The sequence below is a fragment of the Macrobrachium nipponense genome, chromosome 23, assembly GCF_015104395.2.
Source record: "Macrobrachium nipponense isolate FS-2020 chromosome 23, ASM1510439v2, whole genome shotgun sequence".
NCBI classification, from domain to species: domain Eukaryota; kingdom Metazoa; phylum Arthropoda; class Malacostraca; order Decapoda; family Palaemonidae; genus Macrobrachium; species Macrobrachium nipponense.
In genome coordinates this window covers 55314504-55324503 of record NC_061090.1, presented here as the reverse complement: position 1 = coordinate 55324503, position 10000 = coordinate 55314504, and positions in this window count along the sequence as shown.

Below are 10000 nucleotides of genomic sequence, written 5' to 3'. Positions count from 1 at the left end.
CCACCCTCTCCTCACAATTGACTCAGAGTACAACTGCTTTGAGGTTTTCCTCTCTCTCTCTCTCTCTCTCTCTCTCTCTCTCTCTCTATCTATCTATCTTTGTTCATTAGTATTTTTTTTATTCAAACTTATATAAGAAGATGGATCAAATATATTAGGTGATACTTAAATTTTGACTAATTTTCGATCGTTTGAATTTCATCTCTTTAATTTAATTTCGTGATTCAAAGACTCTTTGGTGAGGAAAGAAAAATTATTTTAAAATGATTGAATTTTTGACATAAATATTTCAATGTAACTGAAAACTAATGAAATGTAGATTTAATGGGAGATGTGATGTTTTCTCAGTTATATGAAAGGATTTAACCATTTGACTGAAATTACCTCTAAATTTAATGTAAAGTTGTTATTACATATATGAAAGGATTTTAACAATTTTAACAGATTTTAGCTAAAATTACCTATAAATCTACTGTAATGTGTTTCAGGTATATAAATGAAAGAAGTTTAACAATTTTAATTTTGTCTATAAATCTAATGTAATGTTGTTTCAATTATATATGTGAAAGAGTTTTAACAATTTTAACAGATTTTAGCTAAAATTATTTTGAAATTTAATATAATTATTTTTTCAATGAAAGGATGTTAACAACTTTAACAGGTTTTAGCTAAAATTACCTATAAATATAATGTTCTATATTATATATGTTAAGGGAATTTAACAATTTTAATAGTGTTTAGATACAATTATTTTTAAATCTAATGTAATGTTTTTTCAGTTATATATATAGAAGGATTTTAACCATTTTAGTAGTGTTTTAGCTTTAATTACCCATAAATCTGATGAGAACATGGCTTAATATGCGGTAAAATCATCCCCAATGCCGTTTTAATTAAGACCCTAAGTACTTACTTATTCCAAGTTTGTGGAATTTTAATCTCTGAGGGACAAATACCCTACCGACATGTCCAATAATTCAATTGTTAACTTTGTTATTAATGTTTTAAGGTACTTCATTCATTGCAATATCTGGCCAAATTTCCATTACCATTGCTAATGAGACTGCTTCTTATTCACAGTCCTTCCCCTAATTACCATAATTAACAGCAGAGACATTAGAGTTAAAATAACAAGTCAATTCCTTTGCCGCAATGGATGATATCTTCATTATCAATGTTTTTTTTTAACATTACCAGACAGACGACCACAAACGATCATTAGCATAATGGGTATCATAACTACCTCCGTCATCATTATGATAATGGTTCTCATAACTACCTCCGTCATCATTATGATAATGGATCTCATAACTACCTCCGTCGTTATTATGATAATGGATCTCATAACTACCTCCGTCATCATTATGATAATGGTCGTAGGTCTACATAAATATTGCTGCGTGAGAGTTGATGGGTTTTTAATAATTACCATGATTCGAACCCTGCGCTAGGTCCATCCACTTGACTGAGGACGAACCTAGCACGTGGTTCGAAAGCTATTGATAGTTATAAAGAACAATCAGCTCTCACATAGCTATATATGATTGTGGAACTACAACCATTACCATCATTTTCGACGCGGGAAACTGTACCCAATGATGATAATCTTGGGGCTCCTTAGGATATATCAAAAGGCTTGATTTGGGGTCGCTTGTAAACCAGTGTCTTTGTCATGTCCAGTAATCCTGGTCTTTCCTTAGTTACTGGAGCTGCTGGTGTCCGTCATTATATCTGGGCAGTTCACGTTAAGGAGAGAGAGAGAGAGAGAGAGAGAGAGAGAGAGAGAGAGAGAGACAGTTGACAAAGGAAGGAAAATTAAATTAAGACAGGAAATTAAATAAATGCTGAGGGTTTAAGGATGTGGGTGATGGCAGAGAGAGAGAGAGAGAGAGAGAGAGAGAGAGAGAGAGAGAGAGAGAGGACAGTTGGCAAAAGGAGGAAAATTAAATTAAGACAGCAAATTAAATAAATGCTGAGGGTTTAAGGATGTGGGAGAGAGAGAGAGAGATTAGCGAAGGAAGGAAAATGGAATTAAGGTAAGAAATAGAATAAATGAATAAATTCCGGATATGACCATATGCATGATGGCAGAGAGAGAGAGAGAGAGAGAGAGAAGGAGCGAAATCCAGTCTATGATGATAGCGATTATAGAAATAATTATAATGATAATAAACTCGTATGAAGACGTGGAAACGTGTATAATAATAATAATTATTATAATTAGAACATTGATGCTCAGAAAAAGACACGTTCAGTAGAATATAACTTAGAGAAGTAAGAACACATGGAACAAAAATAAAGTGCTGAACTGTCATAGAAAAGAATGTGCTATGCCAGGCAAGAATTAGAAATATATATATATATATATATATATATATATATATATATATATATATACATATATATATATATATATATATATATATATATATAAATATATATATCATATATATATATATAAATAATATATATATATACATATATATATATATATATATATATATATATATATATATATATACATATATATATATATATATTATATATATATATTATATATATTATTATATATATCTATGTATGATATATGCATATATATATATATATATATATATCTATATATATTATATATATATATATATTTATTTACACATAAGTACTAAGGACAGATCGGATATCCTTCCTGACTTCGTGATATGGACTCCAATTTAGTCTCGCATGTGGTCATTCTTTCTTCAATCCTCTGACACAGCTAACAAGTAGGATTATTCATTCACTTTCAAAGGGAATAATACCCCCTATAAAAGTAAGCAGGGAAAGGGAAGTGCTTAGAATAAAAGTAATGAAACTAAACCCTGCATTCATATCACATAATAGCTCACCAAGCTTCGAAAATGGGGTTGTAGTATAAGCAAGTACAATGTCTAAATATTTATGCATTTCAGCCCATTGGAGACATTCTCCCCAAAATAGACTGAGATTTTTATATAAAAGGGAGGTGATTTTATTCTCAACCACCAGGTTATTATGCTTCTTTACAAAAGGGCGTTCTAATCCTTATGAATTTTATTTCCTTCAACAATTCGCTGAGCTTTCGAGGCTGAGATGTGACATAAAAATGAAGGTCAGCTTAATCTCTCTCAATCCTCAGTTTTGTTGTTGGCGAAGCCGAGGATCTTGGGTCGTTGGATCCTACTTTTCGACGCATTTTGGGGGTGGGGGGAGGTGTTGAGATCACAGGCTTTGTCTAGCCAGGTTCCATAATAGTACACAATACTGCTGAAAGAACTGGCGTTTTTTAAAGTGTGATTTATAGAGCTGGAATAGAGAATGCATTGTCGTATTTCATTCTCATTTTTATCTTATGTATTCTCTCCATCTCATCTCTCATGACAACGAGAGTTTTAGTTCCAGCTCATGACAGATGTTTCCCATTTTTTGAATACTGGAATATATTCAACTTTACAAGTGAATTCAGATATACAGTTATCTAACATTGATTAAGTGATGAAATCTTGCCTCTGAAAAGTTGTAGCGTGTTCGTAAATGAATCTCTCTCTCTCTCTCTCTCTCTCTCTCTCTCTCTCTCTCTCTCTCTCTCTCTCTCTCTGTCAACTTCGTTTTTCTGATATGCAAAACTTGTATGTATATACATTATATGTATAATTACGTTTACATATATATATATATATATATATATATATTATATATATGCATATAATATATATATATATATATATATATATATATACATATATATACATTTACATACATATGTATAACTGAATCAGCGAAAGTTTGGAAAGTGATAAATCCATAATAAAGGTATAAGCCACAAAGGAAACAACGAAGTTTCTGCAAGATCTTTCGACTCAAACGCCCTTTACTCATCAGATAAAGTGACTTACAAGAAAAATTCGTATAACTGACAGATATGGATTATAAGGAGATTAGTACCTAGAATCCGGCACACCTGGAGAATGAGTAACCATCCCAAACAAGCATAAACATGGGTACAATTTAAAAAAAAAAAAAAAAAAAAAAAAAAAAGGAATAAGTCAATCTGCTCAGCGTGGCAGCAAGGATTTGGGGAGCACTTGTTCAGAAAGGCACTTCTTCAGGAACTTTAGTCGAATTCTGGTCGAATGTTCAGCCACAAGACACCAGAATTCGGACTAAGTTCCTGAAGAAGTGCCTTTCTTTACAAGTGCTCCCTAAATCCTCGCTGCCACGCTGAGCAGAATTGACTTAATCTGTTTTTTTTTTTTTTTTTTTTTTTTTTTTTAATTGTACCCATGTTTATGCTTGTTTGGGAAGGTTACTCATTCTCCAGTGTGCTTATAATCCATATATATAAAAATCGCTTAAACCCACCCCCACCCCTGCAGCGCTTCAATCGGCACTGATTCGTGAAACTTCGCTTTCATTCACAATTCGTCGCTTGCTGTTTTCGTAATTGGCATAATGCAGCTGGATGTGTGATTAAAATGTCATTAAAAAAAGTGGGCGCATCTGTGATTACTTTGTTGCGTATAGGCAGTGATTGGTGATTAAGCTCTGCTGATATGGCTGTTTTGTTATTTACAGTTTAAACGTCACATTGGTTTATTAATGTAAAGAGATGTTGTCACGTTGGTTTGTTAATCCTTATAGATATCATCACATTGGTTTATGAATCCAAAGAGACGTAATCACATTGGTTTATGAATCTAAAGAGACGTCATCACGTTGGTTTATGAATCGAAAGATGTGTCATCACATTGGTTTATTCATCCAAAGGGCCGTCATCACGTTGGTTTATGAATCTAAAGAGATGCCATGACGTTGGTTTACGAATCTAAAGAGATGTCATGACATTGGTTTATGAATCCAAAGAGATGTCATCACTTTGGTTTGTTAATCTAAAGAGATGTCATCACATTGTTTATGAATCTGAAGAGACGTCGTCACAAACATACATAGATATATTTGTGTGTGTATATATATATATATATATATATATATATATATATATATATATATATATATATATATATATACAATATGAATTCTTCCACCTCAGCCCAAACCCTCCATTCCACAAAGATTTTTGATATGTCACCGACATCTCCCGAAGGCAAAGGACGTGCTGACGAGATCCTCCTCCACCAGTTCTCTATTTGTCTTGGGACAAAAGAAGGGACGATTTCTCCTTGTCTCTCCACTTCCTCGGGGAGGTAGGAAGATACTCATCCCTCTCGCCATGACAAGGGAAATAGCAACGTTCATGACGATGATGATGATAATAATGATGTGAAAAGCAAGGTTCGTGACAATGATTATGATGAAAATGATGTGAAAAAGAAAGGGTCGTAACGATGATTAGTATAATAATAATGATGTGAAAAGCAAGGTTCATGACGATGATGATGATAATAATGATGTGAAAAGCAAGGTTCGTGACGATGATTATGATGATAATGATGTGAAAAAGGAGAGTCCAAATCGTCAGTTGATGAGGTGAGATTCTTCGAGTTATTTTTATTGCAAGGAAATATTGATAATGTTGGTCAACAGCTCGATGTTGGTGAGGATAAGGATTAGGAGAGATAAGGACAACGAATAGGATGGGAAACAGGAGGGTACGGAAGTAATGAAGTAGAGAGGAAAGTAAGTGATACAGAAATAGGGAGAACAACACCATCCCCAACCCCACTCATGGTAATAGAAGTTCATTCTCGACGTGGTTCGGAAGTCACGTAAAGCCGTTGGTCCCGTTGCTGAATAACCACTGGTTCCATGCAACGTAAAAATGCCATACAAACAAAAACAAACAACTCACCTCCCCCCAACTCCTCGCCCCCCTTACCCCCCCCCCCCCCAAACCCCCCCCCCCCCCCCCCCCCACCCCCACCCACACACACACAAAATCCACCATCGTGAGCAGGTGGTCAGCATCTGTTGTGAGAGAGTGAGTACTTTCTCTCCATTGAGTCTCCTACTCTCCAGTTTCCCATTTCTCCTTTCGGACATAAATGACCGTAGACAGACCTGGCCAATATTGGCTCAATATCCCTCCTTCATTTCAGGGGAAAGGAAAAAAAGGGGAGGGGTAGGAGTACTTTTCCCTCGCCCATTCCATTTCTTCTGGACGTCCCTTTACGTGGCTGTCTGATGAAGGAGTTTCCTGATGGAGAAATAAGCGGTAGGGGTCTACTACATACTGCCATTTTTATTTCCCGTGAGGTGGCTATTGATTCTGGAGTTCGATATGGTTTTAGGTTTTCCCTCTTATATGGTGACCTTGTTGTCTACTTATTTTTACTGATACATATGCTTCAAAAATCACAGTAGATGCATCTGACTTCATTATATAAGCGAATACCACAGGAAAATGATAAGAAGAAGGTCAGCAAAGCGCTTTCCCCTTTATTTAGAATCATATCCTTTTTTAAGGCATCGTAGAAGCACAAATGAAAATGCCTGTATGAAGGAGAAAGTGATTGGTACTGACCCTCTGCATACAAGTATATGTGTATATCGTATTTTAGATTAAATTTTAGACTGACATAAAATCATAGCCTTTCAAAACTCTTATTAGCAAGACCTCGCACAGACTAGGAGGGCAAGTAACTTAAACTGTTTTCTTAAGGGGAATTATTTAGTTTTGGAGGTAGAATTTAATTAATATGTAGCCATGTCTCACCATTCATCGGCTCTTGCATAATAGGCTCTTATAAATCGTACTTATGTATAACCGCGTAATGCTCCGGTATACATTTCTCTCCCAACAAACAGATTCTCTCTCGAAAGTAGGTAACAAAACATATTTTGAGAAATAACAGTTACTGACCATTTTTTCTTTTTAATGTATAGCATATATGACCAATAGTTGCACTGTATAATAAAGTTTGACTTCCTGTAATATTTTATCGCTAAACAAAATATCTATTCTGTAGTGGATGATTGGCTAACCGTACATTGTAGAAATGATTTCATTGGTTCGCGTACCACACAATCTCGCCGAGTAATTCAGGACAGAAACGAAACGTGAGTGGATAGACTAACGAAGAAGAAGAAGATGAAGAAGAAGAAGAAGAAAAAGAGGATGATAATAATAATTAAACAAATGGAACCAGGAGACAGTCCCATTGTCCTTTCGATGTCGTAATAAAGAACGGTCGGGGCATAATTTTTCGCTGTACCCAAATTCCTGCGAATTTCATTAAGTCTTTAGTGACAAATCCCAAGACATTAAAGACACATAATGGGTCATTAAACAGCTGAAGGGCTCTTTTTCTTTTACGCCTTCTTCTTCTTCTTCTTCTTCTTCTCTACTAACAAAGGGTTCGCATTCCTTCACTGAGAGAATGTTAGTGCAGATAATACAAATTTTAAAAGATTTGCGAATAGGTACAGTAATTTTTTATATTGTGTATTTGCCACACGGCACATTTCGTGCGTATAGCCGTATACCAACGTTTATACATCACACACACACACACACACATATATATATATATATATATATATATATAGATATATATATGTATGTATGTGTGTGTATTAACACTTAGACTTTTGAGATAACTAAAAAAACCTTACAATAAATACCCCTATACTTCAACAATTTGCTTAAATAAACCATAGTTTTTTTCATACAGCATTATATATGATATATATATAATATATATATATATATATATAGATATATATATATATATATATAATATTCATTTATATATAGTATACATACATAAAACCATAAACATAAAAACATGTATTCCCGTCGGTTGACGATAACCTTAACGATAATCGTAATCCATCGGTTTCACCTCAGGTGTGCAATATACCAAAAACCACAACGATCTCATGAGACACGGTTATCTCCTTACCGAATATCTCCGTTATCTCAGTCTTTCCTCTTGCCCCTACTCTCCATCCCCTCTCTTCGTGTGTAATGCAAAGCATAAATCCCATACATTGACGTAATCGCGCGACCTAATTATTCCCCAGCATCCCCCCCCTCCCCCCCACAGTCCTAATATTGTCCGCCCTGCGAATAACAAGGCCAATACACCGCTCCTTTTAGCTATATTATTTATCGTCCTCATATTCTATGTTAATTCGTTTGTTCCGATCGCGTTCCCCGTTCCTTGTCCCTTGTCCCTTGTTCCTTGTTCCTTGCGTCCCCATATTCGTATTTGGTTCGCAGTTTTGTTAGGTGTTTTTTTTTTTTTTTGATGGAATGTTATCAATAAACTTTCAGCGGTTCGAGGGAATTCGTTTCCGTGAATGATTCGCTTTTGAATTCAAGTTCCAGACTAACTCATGTTATTTATTTATTGTTTTCTCTCTCTTCCTCTGTATATATTATATATATATAATATATATATATATATATATATATATATATATATATATATATAAAATATCTTAGGTCACTTATTCTCTCTCTCTCTTTATATATATAATATATACATATATATATTATATATATATATATATATATATATATATATATATATATCTATATATTCTCACGTCACTTATTGTTTCTCTCTCTCTTTCGTATATATATCATATATATATATATATATATATATATATATATATATATATATATATATATATATATATATATACACTTAAAAAATCACAGTAGATGCACGTGACTTCATTAAATAAGCGAATACCACAAGAAAATGATAGTCAGAAATCCAAGCGCTTTCGTCTTTACTAAGACATTGTCAGGGAACGAATGAAATACAATTGGAGAGAAAGTTATCAGGTAAACAACAGATCAAAAATACAAGATGGTTAATTGTCAAAAGGGTAAAAGTTAAAAAGATAATCCAGGATTATTGGATATCACACGGTCACAAACCAAAACATAGATTTATCCTTAATAGAAACTACAAAGTATCCGTACAGTACCCCAAACATGTCCCCAAACCATGTAAAACTAAATATATTAATTTTGTTGCTTAAATTTATCTACAACTTTTTTCATTATGAAAGCATCAAGTTTAAATAAACCAAGACTTAAATTTAGAACATTTCCATTATTTGACTTGATGAAACAAGATTCAATGATATTCCTTTTAACTGTGTCATTACATGGGATTAAGGCTCTTGCTTGACTCCAGTTAATAGGATGATCTAAATCTCTCATGTGTAAGAATAATGCATTCGATATTTGTCCAGTTCTCACAGAGATGTTGTTTGACACGTTGTGAAAGAGATTTACCGGTCTGTCCGTAATAGACTTTACCACACTATTTAACATCATCTATAGAGAGTGAGAGATCTATCGCGTCGCTCTAATATCCGAAATGCCATGTCACAAGGCGTGTTCAGCTTCAGATGTTTCCTGTCAGACATGATGTGATCTCGTTGTGACGGATAAAACATCGTCTGGGATGTTCCTGAAAGCGTCTAATATGAAAACTTATATATTCAAATGAAATTAAATTCATATGACTTTTTTTTTCGTTTTTTTTTTCAGACGTATGTTGTACCGGCTTTGCTATAACATCCCTAACTTAGCCACTTGTTTTCATAAATGTTCCATTGCGAACCTTTAATATGAAACAACGAAAACTCCGTAATTAATCTGCTCTCTCAGCCACGGCCTCGTGGTCCTTCTCCTCGAATCCAGACGAATCCTGTTGTCCTTCCCGACCAAACGACCTTCTTTTCTCTCGATCTCCAGGAAAGGTCAGCCAAAAGAGTCATTTGCATTTATTTTTTTCGCTTAATTCGTCGAAAATCGGATAATTGGCTCCGCTAATCTCTCGTGGGAGGTGGGAAAGGGGCGGGGTGTGGTGTTCGGGGGGGGGGGGGGGGGAGGGGGGGGGGGGGGGGGGGGTGGGGGGGGCGGGGGGGGGGGGGGGGGGAGGGTTATTAAGAAGGTCGTATCCCGCCGTCTCGTTTCCCCGCCCCGATAATTATCCTAATTATTAGAGACCATTTTCATTATTCGTTGTCTCTTCTCGCGTTTCCTTAAAAGCTCTCTCTC